Source organism: Doryrhamphus excisus, linkage group LG16, assembly GCF_037039965.1.
Source record: "Doryrhamphus excisus strain RoL-2023G ecotype Guam linkage group LG16, RoL_Dexc_Guam_v1.1, whole genome shotgun sequence".
In the NCBI taxonomy this organism is placed as follows: Eukaryota; Metazoa; Chordata; class Actinopteri; order Syngnathiformes; family Syngnathidae; genus Doryrhamphus; species Doryrhamphus excisus.
In genome coordinates, this window is record NC_136372.1 from 9,735,896 (window position 1) to 9,757,203 (window position 21,308).

At 42.6% G+C, this 21,308-nt stretch overlaps 1 protein-coding gene across 2 annotated transcripts in view; it reads right to left on the reverse strand.

Moving 5' to 3' along the window:
* The window catches only part of LOC131111076 (uncharacterized), an 89,995-nt gene extending 80,656 nt beyond the window's left edge, over positions 1–9,339 (reverse strand). Inside the window, exon 1 of one of the 2 annotated variants that reach the window (XM_078797158.1) lies at positions 9,262–9,339. The gene's annotated coding sequence lies outside the window, so the exon portion shown is untranslated. Of the gene's footprint in view, positions 1–8,861; positions 8,956–9,261 lie in introns of those variants that run through there. The other variant, XM_078797156.1, reaches the window with a different exon arrangement.
* Between the last annotated feature and the right edge of the window lie 11,969 nt (positions 9,340–21,308).

Genomic DNA, 21,308 nt, shown 5'->3' on the forward strand with positions numbered 1-21,308 from the left:
CAGTCATCATGCTAGCACCTAGCAAGAGAGCCTCAACTTTAGAAAGTGCCAAGGTTGTCCTATAACTTCCCTACATCATGCCATGTGTGTATATGCCTTTAGACATGAGTAAATTAGCTTAAATGCTAACATGCTAACGGCTACCATGCTAGCACCTAGCAAGAGAGCGTCAACTTTAGAAAGTGCCAAGGTTGTCCTATAACCTCCCTGCATCATGCCATGGGTGTATTTGCCTTTAAACATGAGTAAATTAGCTTAAATGCTAACATGCTAACAGTCGTCATGCTAGCACCTAGCAAGAGGGCCTCAAGTTTGGAAAGTGCCAAGGTTGTCCTATAACCTCCCTACATCATGCCATGTGTGTATTTGCCTTTAGACATGAGTAAATTAGCTAAAATGCTGACATGCTAACGGCTAACATGCTAGCACCTAGCAAGAAATTCCCAAGTTTAGAAAGTGCCATGGTTGTCCTATAACCTCCCTGCATCATGCCATGGGTGTATTTGCCTTTAAACATGAGTAATTTAGCTTAAATGCTAACATGCTAACAGTCATCATGCTAGCACCTAGCAAGAGGGCCTCAAGTTTAGAACGTACCATGGTTGTCCTATAACCTCCCTACATCATACAATGTGTGCATTTGGCTTTAGACATGAGTAAATTAGCTTAAATGCTAACATGCTAACAGTCATGCTAGCTCCTAGCAAGAGAGCCTCGAGGTTAGAAAGTGCCAAGGTTGTCCTATAACCTCCCTACACCATGCCATGTGTGTATTATCCTTTAGACATGAGTAAATTAGCTTAAATGCTAACATGCTAACGGCTACCATGCTAGCACCTAGCAAGAGGGCTTCAAGTTCAGAAACTGCCGAGGTTGTCCTATAACCTTCCTGCATCATGCCATGTGTGTATTTGCCTTTAGACATGAGTAAATTAGCTTAAACGCTAACATGCTAACAGTCATTATACTAGCACCTAGCAAGAAAGCCTCTAGTTTAGAAAGTGCCAAGGTTGTCCTATAACCTCCCAACATCATGCCATGTGTGTATTTGCCTTTAGACATGAGTAAATTAGCTTAAATGCTAACATGCTAACAGTCATCATGCTAGCACCTAGCAAGAGAGCCTCAAGTTTAGAAAGTGCCAAGGTTGTCCTATAACCTCCCCACATCATGTCATGTGTGTATTTGCCTTTAGACATGAGTAAATTAGCTTAATTGTTAACATGCTAACATGCTAGCAATTAGCATTTAGCCACACAGAGAGTTCAGAAGTTTATCTAAAAAATTAGCCATCAATCACGTTTCTGCGCGGCCGTATGGCTGAGCTACAAGGCTGTGAAATGTCTGTAAATTCTCAGTTTTTCTCTGCCATGTGCTGTTCTAAAAATAGAAAGGGTATACCTAATCTAGTGGCCCATTTTTTAACGTTTCGGTTAATAGCGTCGCCATGGTTACACAAAATGTTCCAAAAACTAAATACCGCTGTAGTCCCGAGCGCCACGATTCCGGCGGTGTAACATGTGTGGGGGTCCTTCTTGCGGTTTTGGCCGCATTACGCGCGCAAAAAAGGGAAGATTAAGATATACGGAATAATAATAACTAAACAGCAATAACAATATGGGCCAGTCCATAACTAAACAGCAATAACAATATGGGCTGGCTCAGTAGCCAGCCCATAACTAGAAAATTCCTGCGGAAATTTTGATGGACTGGCCACCTGTGCTGTGAACCTCGGGCCCGCCGTAGCACCTAGCAAGAAAGCCTCAAGTACGGAAAAGGTTGTTGCAGTCCCATAGTGTCCCCACGTCATGCCAAGTGTGTATTTGCCTTTAAACTTGAGTAAATTAGCTAAAATGCTAACATGCTAACGGCTACCGTGCTAACACGTAGCAAAACAGCCTCAAGTCCTGAAAAGTTTGGGGCAGTCCTACAGTGTCCCCACATCATGCCATGTGTGTATTTTCCTTTAGACATGAGTAAATTAGGTAAAATGCTAACATGCTAACAGTCATCATGCTAGCACCTAGCAAGAGGGCCTCAAGTTTAGAAAGTACCAAGGTTGTCCTATAACCTCCCCACATCATGACATGTGCTTAGTAGCCTTTAGGCATGAGTAAATTAGCTTAAATGCTAACATGCTAACGGGTACCATGCTAGCACCTAGCAAGAGAGTCCCAAGTTTAGAAAGTGCCAAGGTTGTCCTATAACCTCCCTGCATCATGCCATGTGTGTATTTGCCTTTAAATGTGAGTAAATTAGCTTAAATGCTAATATGCTAACAGTCGTCATGCTAGCACCTAGCAAGAGAGCCTCAAGTTTGGAAAGTGGCAAGGTTGTCCTATAACCTCCCTACATCATGCCATGTGTGTATTTGCCTTTATACATGAGTAAATTAGCTTAAATGTATTTGCCTTTATACATGAGTAAATTAGCTTAAATGCTAACATGCTAACGGCTACCATGCTAGCACCTAGCAAGAGAGCCTCAAGTTTAGAAAGTGCCAAGTATAACCTCCCTACATCATGCCATGTGTGTATTTGCCTTTAGACATGAGTAAATTAGCTTAAATGCTAACACGCTAACGTGTACCATGCTAGCACCTAGCAAGAGAGTCCCAAGTTTAGAAAGTGCCAAGGTTGTCCTATAAACTCCCTACATAATGCCATGCGTGTATTTGCCTTTAGACATGAGTACATTAGCTTAAATGTTAACATGCTAACGGCTAACATGCTAGCACCTAGCAAGACAGCCTCAAGTTTAGAAACTGCCAAGGATGTCCTATAACGTCCCTGCATCATGCATGTGTGTATTTGCCTTTAAACATGAGCAAATTAGCTTAAATGCTAACATGCTAACAGTCATCATGCTAGCACTTAGCAAGAGAGCCTTACATTAAAAAAGTGCCTGGGTTGTCCTGTAACCTCCCTAAATCATGCCATGTGTGTATTATCCTTTAGACATGAGTAAATTAGCTTAAATGCTAACATGCTAACGGCTACACTGCTAGCACCTAGCAAGATGGCTTCAAGTTTAGAAACTACAAAGGTTGTCCTATAACCTCCCTATATCATGCCATGTGTGTATTTGCCTTTAAATGTGAGTAAATTAGCTTAAATGCTAACATGCTAACAGTTATCATGCTAGCACCTAGTAAGAGAGCCTCAAGTTTAGAAAGTGCCAAGGTTGTCCTATAACCTCCCAACATCATGCCATGTGTGTATTTGCCTTTAGACATGAGTAAATTAACTTAAATGCTAACATGCTGACGGCTACCATGCTAGCACCTAGCAAGAGAGCCTCAAGTTTAGAAAGTGCCAAGGTTGTCCTATAACCTCCCGACATCATGCCATGTGTGTATTTGCCTTTAAATGTGAGTAAATTAGCTTAAATGCTAACATGCTAACAGTCGTCATGCTAGCACCTAGCAAGAGAGTCTCAACTTTAGAAAGTGCCAAGGTTGTCCTATAACCTCCCTACATCATGCCATGTGTGTATTTGCCTTTAGACATGAGTAAATTAGCTTAAATGCTAACATGCTAACGGGTACCATGCTAGCACCTAGCAGGAAATTCCCAAGTTTAGAAAGTGCCATGGTTGTCCTATAACCTCCCTGCATCATGCCATGGGTGTATTTGCCTTTAAACATGAGTAATTTAGCTTAAATGCTAACATGCTAACAGTCATCATGCTAGCACCTAGCAAGAGGGCCTCAAGTTTAGAACGTACCATGGTTGTCCTATAACCTCCATACATTATACAATGTGTGCATTTGGCTTTAGACATGAGTAAATTAGCTTAAATGCTAACATGCTAACAGTCATGCTAGCTCCTAGCAAGAGAGCCTCGAGGTTAGAAAGTGCCAAGGTTGTCCTATAACCTCCCTACACCATGCCATGTGTGTATTATCCTTTAGACATGAGTAAATTAGCTTAAATGCTTACATGCTAACGGCTACCATGCTAGCACCTAGCAAGAGGGCCTCAAGTTCAGAAACTGCAAAGGTTGTCCTATAACCTTCCTGCATCATGCCATGTGTGTATTTGCCTTTAGACATGAGTAAATTAGCTTAAACGCTAACATGCTAACAGTCATTATGCTAGCACCTAGCAAGAAAGCCTCTAATTTAGAAAGTGCCAAGGTTGTCCTATAACCTCCCTACATCATGCCATGTTTGTATTTGCCTTTAGACATGAGTAAATTAGCTTAAATGCTAACATGCTAACAGTCATCATGCTAGCACCTAGCAAGAGAGCCTCAAGTTTAGAAAGTGCCAAGGTTGTCCTATAACCTCTCCACATCATGTCATGTGTGTATTTGCCTTTAGACATGAGTAAATTAGCTTAATTGCTAACATGCTAGCAATTAGCATTTAGCCACACAGAGAGTTCAGAAGTTTATCTCAAAAATTAGCCATCAATCACGTTTCTGCGCGGCCGTATGGCTGAGCTACAAGGCTGTGAAATGTCTGTAAATTCTCAGTTTTTCTCTGCCATGTGCTGTTCTAAAAATAGAAAGGGTATACCTAATCTAGTGGCCCATTTTTTAACGTTTCGGTTAATAGCGTCGCCATGGTTACACAAAACGTTCCAAAAACTAAATACCGCTGTAGTCCCGAGCGCCACGATTCCGGCGGTGTAACATGTGTGGGGGTCCTTCTTGCGGTTTTGGCCGCATTACGCGCGCAAAAAAGGGAAGATTAAGGTATATGGAATAATAATAACTAGAAAATTCCCGCGGAAATTTTGATGGACTGGCCACCTGTGCTGTGAACCTCGGGACGGTGTGCCAACGGCTACCGCGGTAGCACCTAGCAAGAAAGCCTCAAGTACGGAAAAGGTTGATGCAGTCCCATAGTGTCACCGCATCATGCCAAGTGTGTATTTGCCTTTAAACTTAAGTAAATTAGGTAAAATGCTAACATGCTAACGGGTACCATGCTAGGACCTAGCAAGAGAGCGTCAACTTTAGAAAGTGCCAAGGTTGTCCTATAACCTCCCTGCATCATGCCATGGGTGTATTTGCCTTTAAACATGAGTAAACTAGCTTAAATGCTAACATGCTAACAGTCATCATGCTAGCACCTAGCAAGAGGGCCCCAAGTTCAGAAACTGCCATGGTTGTCCTATAACCTCCCTACATCATGCCATGTGTGTATTTGCTTTTATACATGAGTAAATTAGCTTAAATGCTAACATGCTAACGGCTACCATGCTAGCACCTAGCAAGAGGGCCTCAAGTTTAGAAACTGCCAAGGTTGTCCTATAACCTCCCTACATCATGCCATATGTGTATTTGCCTTTAAACGTGAGTAAATTAGCTTAAATGCTAACATGCTAACAGCCATCATGCTAGCACCTAGCAAGAGAGCATCAAGTTGAAAAAGTGCCAAGGTTGTCCTATAACCTCCCTACATCATGCCATGTGTGTATTTGCCTTTAGACATGAGTAAATTAGCTTAAATGCTATCATGCTAACGGGTACCATGCTAGCACCTAGCAAGAGAGTCCCAAGTTTAGAAAGTGCCAAGGTTGTCCTATAACCTCCCTACATCATGCCATGTGTGTATATGCCTTTAGACGTGAGTAAATTAGCTTAAATGCTAACATGCTAACGGCTACCATGCTAGCACCTAGCAAGAGAGCCTCAACTTTAGAAAGTGCCAAGGTTGTCCTATAACCTCCCTGCATCATGCCATGGGTGTATTTGCCTTTAAACATGAGTAAATTAGCTTAAATGCTAACATGCAAACAGTCGTCATGCTAGCACCTAGCAAGAGAGCCTCAAGTTTGGAAAGTGCCAAAGTTGTCCTATAACCTCCCTACATCATGCCATGTGTGTATTTGCCTTTAGACATGACTAAATTAGCTTAAATGCTCACATGCTAACAGTCATCATGCTAGCACCTAGCAAGAGAGCCTCAACTTTAGAAAGTGCCAAGGTTGTCCTATAACCTCCCTACATCATGCATGTGTGTATTTGCCTTTGGACATGAGTAAATTAGCTTAAATGCTAACATGCTAACGGCTACCATGCTAGCACCTAGCAAGAGGGTTTCAAGTTTAGAAAGTGGCAAGGTTGTCATATAACCTCCCTATATCATGCCATGTGTGTATTTGCCTTTAAACGTGAGTAAATTAGCTTAAATGCTAACATGCTAACAGTTATCATGCTAGCACCTAGCAAGAGAGCCTCAAGTTTAGAAATTGCCAAGGTTGTCCTATAACCTCCCGACATCATTCCAAGTGTGTATTTGCCTTTAGACATGAGTAAAATAGCTTAAATGCTAAAATGCTAACAGCTACCATGCTAGCACCGAGCAAGAGGGCCTCAAGTTTAGAATCTGACAAGGTTGTCCTATAACCTCCCTGCATCATGCCATGGGTGTATATGCCTTTAAACATGAGTAAATTAGCTTAAATGCTAACATGCTAACAGTCATCATGCTAGCACCTCGCAAGAGAGCCTCAAGTTTAGAAAGTGCCAAGGTTGTCCTATAACCTCCCGACATCATTCCATGTGTGTATTTGCCTTTCGACATGAGTAAAATAGCTTAAATGCTAACATGCTAACGGCTACACTGCTAGCACCTAGCAAGATGGCCTCAAGTTTAGAAACTACAAAGGTTGTCCTATAACCTCCCTATATCATGCCATGTGTGTATTTGCCTTTAAATGTGAGTAAATTAGCTTAAATGCTAACATGCTAACAGTTATCATGCTAGCACCTAGCAAGAGAGCCTCAAGTTTAGAAAGTGCCAAGGTTGTCCTATAACCTCCCGACATCATGCCATGTGTGTATTTGCCTTTAGACATGAGTAAATTAGCTTAAATGCTAACATGCTAACAGGTACCATGCTAGCACCTAGCAAGAGAGCCTCAACTTTAGAAAGTGCCAAGGTTGTCCTATAACCTCCCTGCATCATGCCATGGGTGTATTTGCCTTTAGACATGAGTAAATAAGCTTAAATGTTAACATGCTAACAGTCATCATGCTAGCACCTAGCAAGAGGGCCTCAAGTTTAGAAACTGCCAAGGTTGTCCTATAACCTCCCTACATCATGCCATGTGTGTATTTGCCTTTAAACGTGAGTAAATTAGCTTAAATGCTAACATGGGAACAGTCATCATGCTAGCACCTAGCAAGAGAGCCTCAACTTTAGAAAGTGCCAAGGTTGTCCTATAACCTCCCTACATCATGCCATGTGTGTATATGCCTTTAGACATGAGTAAATTAGCTTAAATGCTAACATGCTAACGGCTACCATGCTAGCACCTAGCAAGAGAGCCTCAACTTTAGAAAGTGCCAAGGTTGTCCTATAACCTCCCTGCATCATGCCATGGGTGTATTTGCCTTTAAACATGAGTAAATTAGCTTAAATGCTAACATGCTAACAGTCGTCATGCTAGCACCTAGCAAGAGGGCCTCAAGTTTGGAAAGTGCCAAGGTTGTCCTATAACCTCCCTACATCATGCCATGTGTGTATTTGCCTTTAGACATGAGTAAATTAGCTAAAATGCTGACATGCTAACGGCTAACATGCTAGCACCTAGCAAGAAATTCCCAAGTTTAGAAAGTGCCATGGTTGTCCTATAACCTCCCTGCATCGTGCCATGGGTGTATTTGCCTTTAAACATGAGTAATTTAGCTTAAATGCTAACATGCTAACAGTCATCATGCTAGCACCTAGCAAGAGGGCCTCAAGTTTAGAACGTACCATGGTTGTCCTATAACCTCCCTACATCATACAATGTGTGCATTTGGCTTTAGACATGAGTAAATTAGCTTAAATGCTAACATGCTAACAGTCATGCTAGCTCCTAGCAAGAGAGCCTCGAGGTTAGAAAGTGCCAATGTTGTCCTATAACCTCCCTACACCATGCCATGTGTGTATTATCCTTTAGACATGAGTAAATTAGCTTAAATGCTAACATGCTAACGGCTACCATGCTAGCACCTAGCAAGAGGGCTTCAAGTTCAGAAACTGCCGAGGTTGTCCTATAACCTTCCTGCATCATGCCATGTGTGTATTTGCCTTTAGACATGAGTAAATTAGCTTAAACGCTAACATGCTAACAGTCATTATACTAGCACCTAGCAAGAAAGCCTCTAGTTTAGAAAGTGCCAAGGTTGTCCTATAACCTCCCAACATCATGCCATGTGTGTATTTGCCTTTAGACATGAGTAAATTAGCTTAAACGCTAACATGCTAACAGTCATCATGCTAGCACCTAGCAAGAGAGCCTCAAGTTTAGAAAGTGCCAAGGTTGTCCTATAACCTCCCCACATCATGTCATGTGTGTATTTGCCTTTAGACATGAGTAAATTAGCTTAATTGTTAACATGCTAACATGCTAGCAATTAGCATTTAGCCACACAGAGAGTTCAGAAGTTTATCTAAAAAATTAGCCATCAATCACGTTTCTGCGCGGCCGTATGGCTGAGCTACAAGGCTGTGAAATGTCTGTAAATTCTCAGTTTTTCTCTGCCATGTGCTGTTCTAAAAATAGAAAGGGTATACCTAATCTAGTGGCCCATTTTTTAACGTTTCGGTTAATAGCGTCGCCATGGTTACACAAAATGTTCCAAAAACTAAATACCGCTGTAGTCCCGAGCGCCACGATTCCGGCGGTGTAACATGTGTGGGGGTCCTTCTTGCGGTTTTGGCCGCATTACGCGCGCAAAAAAGGGAAGATTAAGATATACGGAATAATAATAACTAAACAGCAATAACAATATGGGCTGGCTCAGTAGCCAGCCCATAGACTGCTACTGCAAGTAGCAGTCTATGGGCTGGCTACTGGGCCAGTCCATAACTATATACATGCATACCTACACACACATATATATAGCCATATACATACCTAAGGGAGAAGGCTCTGCAAGGGCAGCGGGGTATAACCACCCGTGCCCACACCAAGGGCAGGGCCAAAGCCTCCCATGCCCACACCCCACGGTCCCACACAGTAGCCAATCCAGAGCACCCAGGGCAAACCCGGCCCACCCCCAGGGGCGAGGGAGGCCGCGGAGGAACCAGCGCCACCGGACGCACACAGGCCCCCCCCAGCAGCAGGCGCCCACCACCCACCGGATGCAACTCCCCGTCTACCCACCACCCCGAGGGACGGCCTGCACCACCCCCGGGACGACCACCACCACCCCACCCACGCCCCATCCACTGATCCGGACAGCCCCCCACCAACCCCCACCAGAACCTCCAGGGGGTCAGCCCAGCAAGAAGGGACAGAGATACACGGCACCCACCCGCTCACCCCCCAGACGCCGGGGCAACCCGGCGACCAAGACCATGCCCCAAATGCCCAGAGGAACGAGACCGCCAGGGGCAGAGACAGGCACACTCAGCCCTTCGAGAATTAGATTAAGAGATTAGTTTAAGAGATTAATTATTGGAACCTATATAGATTGAAATTCTGACAGTTGTTCTTTGGATTCAGCAGACATTCTCTCAATTGCTATATGATCTAACAGAAGATTTTTGTAAAGGGCTATGTTCAGTTTTTTTTGGGATTTCCAATTGATAAGAATGGTTTTCTTGGCAATGCTTAACACTGTGATGAGGAGTTGTGTGTGATTTATTTCTGCGTTGACTGTAGAAAGATCACCCAACAAGCATAATAAAGGTGAGGAAGGAATAGAGGTCCCCAAGTGCCAAAGAAAGGTTTTCGCACACTCCTTGCCAGAAATTACTAATGGGGGCACAAGCCCACATGGAGTGTAAATAATCATCTACTACATGATCTGGGCAGTGGACACAGATGTTAGAGTCGGTTAGACCCATTTTAAACATTCTCTGCCCTGTGTAGTGTACTCTATGAATGGTTTTGAACTGAACCAACTGTAGGTTGGGATTTTTTATTAAACGGGATGAATTAAGGCATATTTGTTTCCAGAACTCAGGGTCACAGCTTGTAGATAAATCTAGGTTCCATTTGGAGACTGGAACCCCAACGGTGTTGTCACACTTTGACAAAAGAATGTACAACTTGGATAATGTTTGGGGAGCGGATACGTTTAAGAATTGGTCAATGGTGGGATAACTTTCCCAAGATATGTTACGAAACCGAGCTCTAAGTATGGATTTAATTTGTGAGTATTCAAGAAATGTATTCTGGCTTAACCCATACTGTGTAACAAGGTAAGTGAATGACACAAACTTTCCCCCCCTTATGATATTTTCCAAGCAACTTATTCCTTTGTCATGCCATGTTGTAAAATCCAAGGTTTTTTTTTAAAGCAATATATCAGGGTTATTGCAGATCGGAGTGTACTGGCAAGGATTGAGCGAGGACCTAGTTATTTTTAAAAATTCCCACCAAGCTGTCAGAGTGGCTTTAATATTTATACTTTTAAAACAATCGTGTTTCCTAAGGATTTGACTTGATGAAAGGTAAGTTAAAGATGGGGATTTCTTGGCTAAATGATTGTTCAATGTCTAGCATTACCTTCTTGATTTTGAACGTCACTTCGAATTCCTCTTCGGTTTTCAAACCAAATAGTTTTTACCCATTTCTGAAACTGTGGCTCGGATTCCCCAAAAAAATTGCGAGTAATGGCGGGCCACTTCTCCGAGCAAGGGGCGTTGGGCCCTGTGAATCCATTCGCCACAAATGAATGTGTCACTGAAGCTTTGCCTCCTGCCCTTGGCCAAAGGTCTGTATTTCTTCTTTTTTGTCCTTTTCTATAGCGCCCCATTTTAAATGTTTAACGAGATGCACAAAATGAAATCTTTGTTTTCCACACCTGTCTGTCTGCCTGTAGGTCGCTATACGTTTGCTAATAAAATCACCCCCTACAGGATTTTGGTACGTGTAGAAAAACATTTAAAGAAACATGCAACTGAGCTGTATCAAGGCAACCAAAAACACACTGAATAGCCTGAATCCAAATTTAATCAGCAAGGTTAATGCCTGGGGTTGTGGGAATTCTGTTTTTAAGTAAGTAATTTGTAGTGACATGTTCCTTCTGAAAAGTAACAAAATCAGTAACTAATGTACTATATAGTATATAATTAAAGTAACTACTTACTAGACAAAGTACTTAAACCGCTACTATGTATACTAGTGTTATATGTTATATACAGTATGTATATGTAGGCCTATATCTATAGAATGAATCCTCTCAGGCCTGAAAGGTGACCTATTATGCTTTTTCCACTTTTCTGACCTATAAATGTAGTTAGAATGTTGTTCTCGTAAATGATCCCAAAGTTTCAGATAATGAGCTTTGTGTACTTCGAAGTGAATCCTGAAAGAAGTTTGGGATGGCTCAAAATGCTCATGGTCATGGTAAAACTGTCAATATGAAGGGTTGAAAAATTAGCATAAACGGTCCCCTTTAAAGGGAAACTGCTTTTTTATTTTATTTTACCCATCATTCACGATCCTTCACATCATTCACAATGTGAAACATGAACACATATTTCTTTCCCTTTTCTGTGCATTCTAGCATGAGAAAATGAGTTAAAATGAGTTAGCTCACAACAGACAGCATGGGAAATAGTATCTATTTTGACCACAAAAAAAATCACAAAAAAACGCCAACAATGTCCATTTACAGAACTGCCTAGTATATTAACCAAGCCACAGCCATATTGTTATTATGGCAGTTAAAATGTAAAACAATATTTATCTTGGGGACGAACACGGCGTGGTCTCAGCATAATTCACAGACAAAAGAGTGGATACTTTGCTAGTTCGACTACAAAGACTCAACAAGATGCTCGTTTTCCAGCAGCATTTGCCTGAGGACTGGAGCACACGTCTTGTGCTGGAAGACACAGCCATCCCACAGAGAGTAGACATTGGAAGTTTTGTCGCTGTATGTGTGCCGCCTAATATCTAATGCGCTTAGAAACAAAGTTTGGGTTGTGTTTTAAATAATCAAAATATGGCAAGATACAGCAACTATTATATGTCATCATTAGTGTACGTGTTATTGTATGATCACGGCATGGATATCAAACCATACAACTTTGTTAGAGGTTTTTTAAGAGGGCTTCACAGGCCAAATAGGTGTATCCCAATGACGTGTCATGAGCTGTGTCGTCGCTCTGCTGTCACCTGCTGCCTTTTTCTTACAGTGCATCCTGATGGGCAGCAGGCTGGTCTTTTCTGCACACACCTGAGGCCAATTATCCCCTGGACTACTTAAGCTGCACTCAGAGACCAGCACACCACCAGATTGTTCCTCAAGTTTCTTTTATGACTACCTGTTGCACACCTCCTGTCCACTCGGCCTCGTGTGTGGACTCTCAGGCCCCTTGTTTTCGGGCTTTTAATCTTAGTGTTGTGAGTACTCGCCAACTGTTTTATGCCGTGGTATTTTACGTTACCCTTACCCAGTTTTTACCCGCAGACTTTCTGTAAGGGGCGGCACGGTGGTCGAGTGGTTAGCGCACAGACCTCGCAGCTAGGAGACCAGGGTTCAATTCCACCCTCGGCCATCTCTGTGTGGAGTTTGCATGTTCTCCCCGTGCATGCGTGGGATTTCTCCGGGTACTCTGGTTTCCTCCCACATTCCAAAAACATGCTAGGTTAATTGGCGACTCCAAATTGTCCATAGGTATGAATGTGAGTGTGAATGGTTGTTTGTCTATATGTGCCCTGTGATTGGCTGGCGACCAGTCCAGGGTGTACCCCGCCTCTCGCCCCAAGACAGCTGGGATAGGCTCTAGCACCCCCGCGACCCTCGTGAGGAAAAAGTGGTAAAAAATTAATGAATGAATGAACTTTCTGTCAGCTGTGTTTTTTGTTCTTGTGCCCTGCTTTTTGCCTGTAAGCCCTTTTGCTGAAGTGTTTTTGTTTTTTGTATTTAGCATTGGACTGTGTTCTCAGTTGTACTTTTTGCTTACCCTTTTGGTGTTTGTTTGCCCTTTCCCTGTAAGGGCACCTTCTCTTTAGTAAGCATTTTTGTCCCACATTTTGCATCTCCATTTTGGGTTTTGAAACAGCTCACTAGTTCAAACATGACATCCTTTTTTAAATAGCTCATATCAACTTATCTCATGGAGTAATACACAGAAAAAGGAAAGAAATATGTTCATGATTCACATCAGGATTGTGAATGGGCCAAATTCCCCCCAAAGTGCTGTCCCCCTTTAAAGTGTTATCACAAGTCTTATTGTTGCTGTTTGCAGAACTCTGCTGCTGCTTCTTGGCTTTGGTTACAGCCACCAGCACCCAGGAGGTATGTGAGCATCCTACAGGCCAGCGACAGTCTATTAGTCTGTGGCTGTAGCAGGGTCTGAGAAAGGAAACCCTTCAATGTGACGACTCTCATAAAAGGAGAAACACCTGGAGGATTGATGCAGAAAAAAGCTTAATGTTGAAATGGTAACAGCCCTATTAAAATGAATTAAAAGTGAGGTCAAAGCAGAATTGGAGGAAATACATTCAGGTTTCACAAAGGTTGTCAAGATTAACCAAATGAACTCACTCAACACTTCTCTTTGCCAGTCACCCTCCTGCAGCAGGACTGGTATGTCATGTGAAGGAGCATTTGTCATCACCATGGTTACCGCGCTGACCGCACCAGACTCTGCTGCATATATAGTGTAGAAATGCCTGGAGAAATTGGAGTTAATTTATCAATAAAATACCTCCACTACTAACAAGATTATTTGATGTGGAAAACAGCCATGTTACCATCACTCAGGTGAGAAAGGTAGTTGAGCTATTAACACTGCTAGCCCAGACTGTATTGGAGCAAAATAAGAAACACTAACATTGGTCCTACACAGTACATCCCTGATCCCTTTGCTTCACCGCACAGGCCACTGGCAATCTAACAACTAGCTTACCAACTCCAGTCACAAATCATCACCTAACTGCCGTAACGCTCTGAGCTTTTTTACTTTTACACTCTACAGTCTGGTCAGGTCAGCTGATCAGTTGCTCCTGAGGAAGCCTAAAACAAAGCGGAAGCTCAGGAGGGAAATGCTCTCAATGTGACCAAACTTTTGTTAACAAGGGCAATCTGAACAGACACATGAAGCAGCACACAGGAGAGAAACCTTTCACCTGCTCGTTTTGTGGTAAAGGATTCCTTGCTATGTCAAATTTGAAATTACACATCATCGTGCACACTGGAGAGAAATCTTTTCTTTGCACGCTGTGTGGTAAAAGATTCACTCAAAATGGCGATTTAAGAAAACAGGAACTTTGGAATAATCTGCCACAGTGTATCAGACAGGCCTCCTCTCTGTCTGTTTTTAAATCTTAAGACCCACCTCTTCTCCATGGGTTTTAACACTTAGTCGGAGGCTGACTTTTGACTGTTTTGGGAGTGGGTATTTTTTATGACTTTGATCGTACTGTATTATATCTTATTTTATTTTATGGATTTTATATTTTTATGCTTTACATTTTTATATTTATTTTATTTTTTATATTTTATTTTATCTTATATTACTCTAATTTACCAGACTGACGTTTTTATTGTCCTTATTGTGCTTGTGCAGCACTTTGGAAACCTTGTGTTTGTTTAATTCTGCTATATAAACAAAATGGATTGACTTGGACATTGCATGGGTTATGATCCTCCTATTACACACCTGCCTCAGTATCAACTTGAAGAGAACTAAAAAGATAGTTGCAGATTTCAGGAGGACCATAACAAGGGAGTGTATGGTACCAGCATGGGAGTATGAAAGATTCAAAGTGATTTGGAGGTCAAGGGTCATATGACCTGGAGCTATTTATAATAGTTCATATAAAAATATCACATGAAATCTTATGAAAGTCAAGTAGAAAAGCAAAAAGATGAGTATGGTAGTAGCAGACAATTCCTATTGATACAAGGTGGTTTGGAGGTCAAAGGTCACATGACCTGGAAGCTACTGGTAATGATTTGTGTAAAAAATTCATATATAATCTTAGCAAAGTTGAGTAGCAAAGCAAAAAGGCGTGTATAGTACTGGCAGACAAGTCCCACTGATACAAAGTAGTTTGGAGGTCAAAGGTCACATGACCTGGAAGCTATTGATAATATTTAATTTCAAAAAATTATATAAAATCCCAGCAAAGTTGAGTAGCAAAGCTAAAGGCGTGTATGATACTAGCAGACAAGTCCTACTGATACAAAGGGGTTTGGAGGTCAAAGGTCACATTACCTGGAAGCTATTGGTAATATTTGTATAAAAAATTCATATAAAATCCTAGCAAAGCTATCTAGAAAAGTAAAAAGGCGTGTATGGTACTAGCAGAGAAGTCCCACTGATACAAAGTAGTTTGGAGGTCAAAGGTCACATGCACTGGAAGCTATTGATAATATGTTATTTAAAAAAAATGATATAAAATCCCAGCAAAGTTGAGTAGCAAAGCAAAAAGACGTGTATAGTACTAGCAGACAAGTCCTACTGATACAGAGTAGTATGGAGGTCAAAGGTCACATGACCTGGACGCTATTGATAGAATTTAATTTAAAAAAATTATATAAAATCCCAGCAAAGTTGAGTAGCAAAGCAAAAAGGCCTGTATGGTACTAGCAGACAAGTCCTATTGATACAAGGTGGTTTGGAGGTCAAAGGTCACATGACCTAGAAGCTATTGGTAATGATTTGTGTAAAAAAATATATAAAATCCTAGCAAAGTTGAGTAGGAAAGCATAAAGGCATGTATGGTACCAGCAGACAATTCATAATGATACATGGTGGTTTGGAGGTCAAAGGTCACGTGACCTGGAAGCTATTGGTAATGATTTGTGTAAAAAAATTAGATAAAATTCTAGCAAAGCTAAGTAGAAAAGTAAAAAGGCGTGTATGGTACTAGCAGACAATTCCTACTGATACAAGGTGGTTTGGAGGTCAAGGGTCACATGACCTGGAAAATATTGGTAATGATTTGTGTAATAAAATCATATTTAATTTCAAAAAATTATATAAAATCCCAGCAAAGTTGAGTAGCAAAGCAGAAAGGCGCGTATAGTACTAGCAGACAAGTCCCACTGATACAAAGTAGTTTGGAGGTCAAAGGTCACATGACCTGGAAGCTATTGATAATAGTTCATTTCAAATAGTTATAGAAAATCCTAGAAAAGTTGAGTAGAAAAGCAAAAAGGCGTGTATGGTACTAGCAGACAATTCCCACTGATACAAAGTAGTTTGGAGGTCAAAGGTCACGTGACCTGGAAGCTATTGGTAATGATTTGTGTAAAAAAAAATCATATAAAATCCTAGCAAAGTTGAGTAGCAAAGCAGAAAGGCGCGTATAGTACTAGCAGACAAGTCCCACTGATACAAAGTAGTTTGGAGGTCAAAGGTCACATGACCTGGAAGCTATTGATAATAGTTCATTTCAAATAGTTATAGAAAATCCTAGCAAAGTTGAGTAGAAAAGCAAAAAGGCGTGTATGGTACTAGCAGACAATTCCCACTGATACAAAGTAGTTTGGAGGTCAAAGGTCACGTGACCTGGAAGCTATTGGTAATGATTTGTGTAAAAAAATCATATAAAATCCTAGCAAAGTTAAGTAGAAAAGCAAAAAGGCATGTATGGTACAAGCAGACAAGTCCTACTGATACAGGGTGGTTTGGAGGTCAAAGGTCACATGACCTGGAAGCTATTGGTAATGATTTGTGTAAAAAAAATTATATATAATCCTAGCAAAGTTAAGTAGAAAAGCAAAAAGGCGTGTATGGTACTAGCAGACAAGTCCTACTGATACAAGATGGTTTGGAGGTCAAAGGTCACATGCACTGGAAACTATTGGTAATGATTTGTGTAAAAAAATCATATAAAATCCTAGTAAAGTTGAGTAGCAAAGCAAAAAGGCGTGTATAGTACTAGCAGACAATTCCTACTGATACAAAGTGGTTTGTAGGTCAAAGGTCACATGACCTGGAAGGTATTGTTAATGACTTGTGTAACAAATTCATATTAAATCTGATTAAACATTATTTGAAAAACAAAAAGGTGTGCATAGTACTACGAGGCCAGTTTTCATATGAAATGGATTTATTGTAAGTCATTAAAAATATTAGCCCAATAATTCAATTCAATACATTTTTCAATGACTTTTTATGCAGCATAGCACGCTTATAACAGCCAGAGTGCACAGATGGAGTTAATAAATATTGCTTTTTAACACTCCAGCAATAGTTTGTGCAGAACGTAATACCACAGTAGCCCAACGTTCAGCAGCTGGCTGGACAGGGCAGAGCAGGACATGAGATGGGGACAATGAAAACAATCCAACAAATGGTGTCCCTTTAGCAGTTCCAGGTGCATTGAGGATACAGGCTGTCGACCAGTCTGGTGGCCCTGGAGCAAAGAGACCAGTGTCTTTTCCCTGAAGGCAGCAAGGTGAAATAATAATTGTCTCAGGTATTGTGTGATGTGGTGTAGCTGATACTCATCTCTGGAAGTTTTTTCCAAGCTATTATACCTGCTGTGTTCAACACAGCCTTACTGCAGCGAGAACACCACTCAAATAATCCATCTGTTATAACTGCGCAAATGGTACGGTTATAGCTCACCTGCAGTATAAGGTATGCATCGTAATATTAATATAAAGTGATTTGAAGTGCCAAGGTAGCATGGCCTGCATGCTATAATACAAAATTTTTCATGTTAAAAGGTCATATGAAGCCCAATAAAATATAAAAATTTTAAAAATGGGCGTGCCAAATGTTTTTAGGGTATGACTAATTATTTAACACCTTTATGGATTAATTTATTGTGTGATTTTAATTTTTTTTTAAGCAAACACTAGAAATGAATGCAAATTTATTGACGGTCCCTAGTCCAAACAAGCAGTTCAGAGGGCGGGACTTCCGTGTGAGCTCCCCGCAGCAGGAGAGAGCAGCCCGGCACAGTGAGGGGAACGAGCAGGGAAAAGTTATGTCGCCCTCACAGGAAAAAGTTTGGGGACCCCTGGAATAAACCCTAAGAATGATACAGAAGACTGGTGAAAGTCACATTTTTCTGCCTTCACAAATAGGTGGTTGTCCAGGAGCCTTTGCAGCACCTTCCTGAGTAGATTCATCAAGAGAAAAAATAAGAATGTCATCAAGATACACAAACACAAAAATATTCAACATGTCCCTCAAAACGTCGTTGACAAGGCCGTGAAACACTGCTGGGGCATTGGTCAGTCCAAAGGGCATCACCAAGTACTCATAATGTCCGGTTGGGGTGTTGAAGGCTGTTTTCCATTCATCACCCTCTCGTATCCTGACAAGATGATAGGCGTTACGCAAATCCAGCTTGGTGAAAATCAGTGGCGGTGCCAATGAGGGGCAGGGGATACCGGTTCTTGATGGAGATGTCATTAAGGCCTCTGTAGTCTATGCATGCCCGAAGGGATTTGTCTTTTTTCTCGACAAAGAAGAAACTCGCCCCAGCAGGAGATGAGGAAGGCCTGATAATCCCTGCTGCAAGTGACTCCTGAATGTACTGAATGCACGATGTTCGGGAGGGGACAAGGAAAAAATCTTTACCCCACAATTAGCCACTAGATGTCCCCCTTGACCACAATAAAAGCACCTGCCCTCACTTCGGCGGCGGGTCCTTTCCTCTGGAGACAGTCGGGTTAGTCCCAGTTGCATGGGTTCATCAGCAGAGGGTGCAGCAAGTGGCATAGCGACAGGGGTGGGCCGGACATTATTGACGTGCCCGAGGTTGCCACCCCACTGTGTGGTGGAATCTCGCCCGCGCCACCTGCTCTCCTCCTCATGATCATGAAGGCGCTTCTCAATCATGACAGCCAAGGCAATGAGTTCATCAATTGTTCCTGGCAGTTTCAGAGGGATCATTTGTTTACAGATGTGGGGGGACAGTCCAAGAAAAAATGCGTCTAACAACGCGGGGGCGTTCAAGTCGCTGTTTGCTGCGACAGTGCGAAATTCGACAGCATAGTCGGTGACACACTGACGCCCCTGACGTAGCTGGAGAAGGGAGCGAGCTGCTTCTCTGCCGGACGGCTGGCGTTGGAAGACTTGCTCCAGTGCCTTGGAGAATGCTGCACACCACGGACCGGCGGCTCCATTCTGTGGTGGCCCACGCTCCTGCCCTGCCCGTGAGATGGGAGATCACAAAAGCCACCCTGGCACGCTCTGACATGAAAGCGGGGGCTTGAAGTTCGAAATGGAGTTCACACTTGGTCAAAAAGGGGCGTACGTCGCCCAACTCACCAGAGAACCACTCCGGCCGTGACAACTGTGGACACGTGGCGGCCGGCAAGGCGGAAGTCAGGACCGGTGGAGTGAGCGGAGCCGCTGCTGGATCCACTGGAGCCACGGGTTGGGCTGAAGAGCCAATAGCAGGGAGTTAAGCTGGGAGCCTAGGTTCCCAGCCATGGCGTCCTGTCGCTCCGACAGGGATTGTAACGCCGTGCCCAGAGCGCCAAGCTGTTCCTCTTGTTGGCTCTGGCGCTGTCCTTGTGTCCGGAGTGCCTGTCGAAAAGACTCCAACTCCACTGGGTCCATGATGGCAAGTTTGTTCTGTCAAGGCGGGACGTGGGAAGGAGAAAACCAGGCGAGGCGATTACAAGGAATGCTCGAACGAGACATGAGAGTACAACGAACTTGCACCAGACAGGAGGAATCAGAGGCAATAAATAGTAGGCCGGAAATCAGGTGATGAGGGACACCTGAACACAATCAGGCAGGAGGCGGGGTCTCCAAGGTGAAGGCGGGGTAAGCAATGGCAGGCATGACAAGTGGGCCGCCTCAACATCCTTTGCTCACAAATATATTTAGAGCGAATAAAGTGCATTTGCGAACGTGGGTTGTGTGTGCCAAGCAATAAAGCACATCACACTAAATGTGTTCCATAAGTGCCAAAACGCTCTTCGGAGGCCTTCTTTGAGCGAGTGGAGTGCTTTTTTGGTCGTGGCACACATGTGCCATATATGAAGAAAATTTTGACCACAAAGCCTATAGCAGGGGTGCTAATTAAGTCGATCGCGATCTACCGGTTGATCGCGGAGGTGGTACTGGTCGATCGCTGGTCGATCGCTGGTCGATCGCGGCGTGACATTAAAAAAATATCATCCTAGCATCAATGCCGTCACTTGATTGATATACAGGGCAGCCATTCAGATGACAACTGAATGTTGCCCTTCGGGTGGCCAATCAAACCAAACAACATCTCTAAGTGCAGCAGAACTTACGATGTCAGCCTGTCATCCATCCACGTTACTTGATTGACATACAGGACAACCAGTCAGATGACAACTGAATTTTGACCTTTAGGTCACCGCTCATGCGTAAACAACAATGCAAAGTGCTAAGCTAGTCGGCGAATTGCGTCAGATTTTAAGCCCTCGCTAAAGTTTATGGTCACTAAAATGAGCGAAGTAGCTGGACCAAGTAAAAAGGCAAAAACATATCACTTCCATACGGAATGGGAGGTGGACTTTTTTTTCACAATGTCTTTTTCGAAGTGCGTTTGCCTGGCTAACCTGGCTATCAGCAGCTACTGTCCGGACTATGCATCCCTGGCTGATTCAATTCAGTGCAAGTCATCAAAGTAAACTCAGGTAATTACAAAAAATGTTAATAGTTAATTATGTGTGTTTTGCAATATTTGCTCATTTGGTCATGTAAGGTACATCAACATACATTGTACGTACAAATAATCCTCAATACATTTGAAAATAAATAGATGTTTTGCATTTTTGTAGTGGGTAGATCATTGTGACTCGGTCATTTTAAAAGTAGCTCGCATGCTGAAAAAGTGTGAGCACCCCTGGCCTATAGCTTGCTTGAAATACATTATCACCGCGAGTGAAACACCTTGTCTCATTTTTGCTCTAACTCCACAGAGGTGCTTCTCAGCCACGTGAAACTGCTGCCGATATGATGGGATGCGAAGCTGCGTCAGGCACACTTGGAATGAGCCTCCTGGCACCTTCCGCTGGATCGCAATGGGCCACTGTAACATCCTTTGCTCACAATGTTTTTCAGAGTGAATAAAGTGCATTTTCAAACAATGGTTGTGTGTGCCAAGCAATAAAGTACATCACACTAAAGGTGTTCCATAAGTGCGAAAACGCTCTTCAGAGGCCTTCTCTGAGCGAGTGGAGTGCTTTTTTGGACGTGGCACACATGTGCCATATATGGAGAAAATGTTTACCACAAAGCCTATAGCTTGCTGGAAATACATTATCACAGCGAATGAAACACCTTGTCTCATTTTCGCTGTAACTCCACAGCGGTGCTTTTCAGCCACGTGAAACTGCTGCCTATATGATTGGATGCAAAGCTGCGTCAGGCACATTTGGAATGAGCCTCCTGGCACCTTCCGCTTGCTCACAATGAGCCGTCTTAGGGGCCATCCATAATTTTCAAC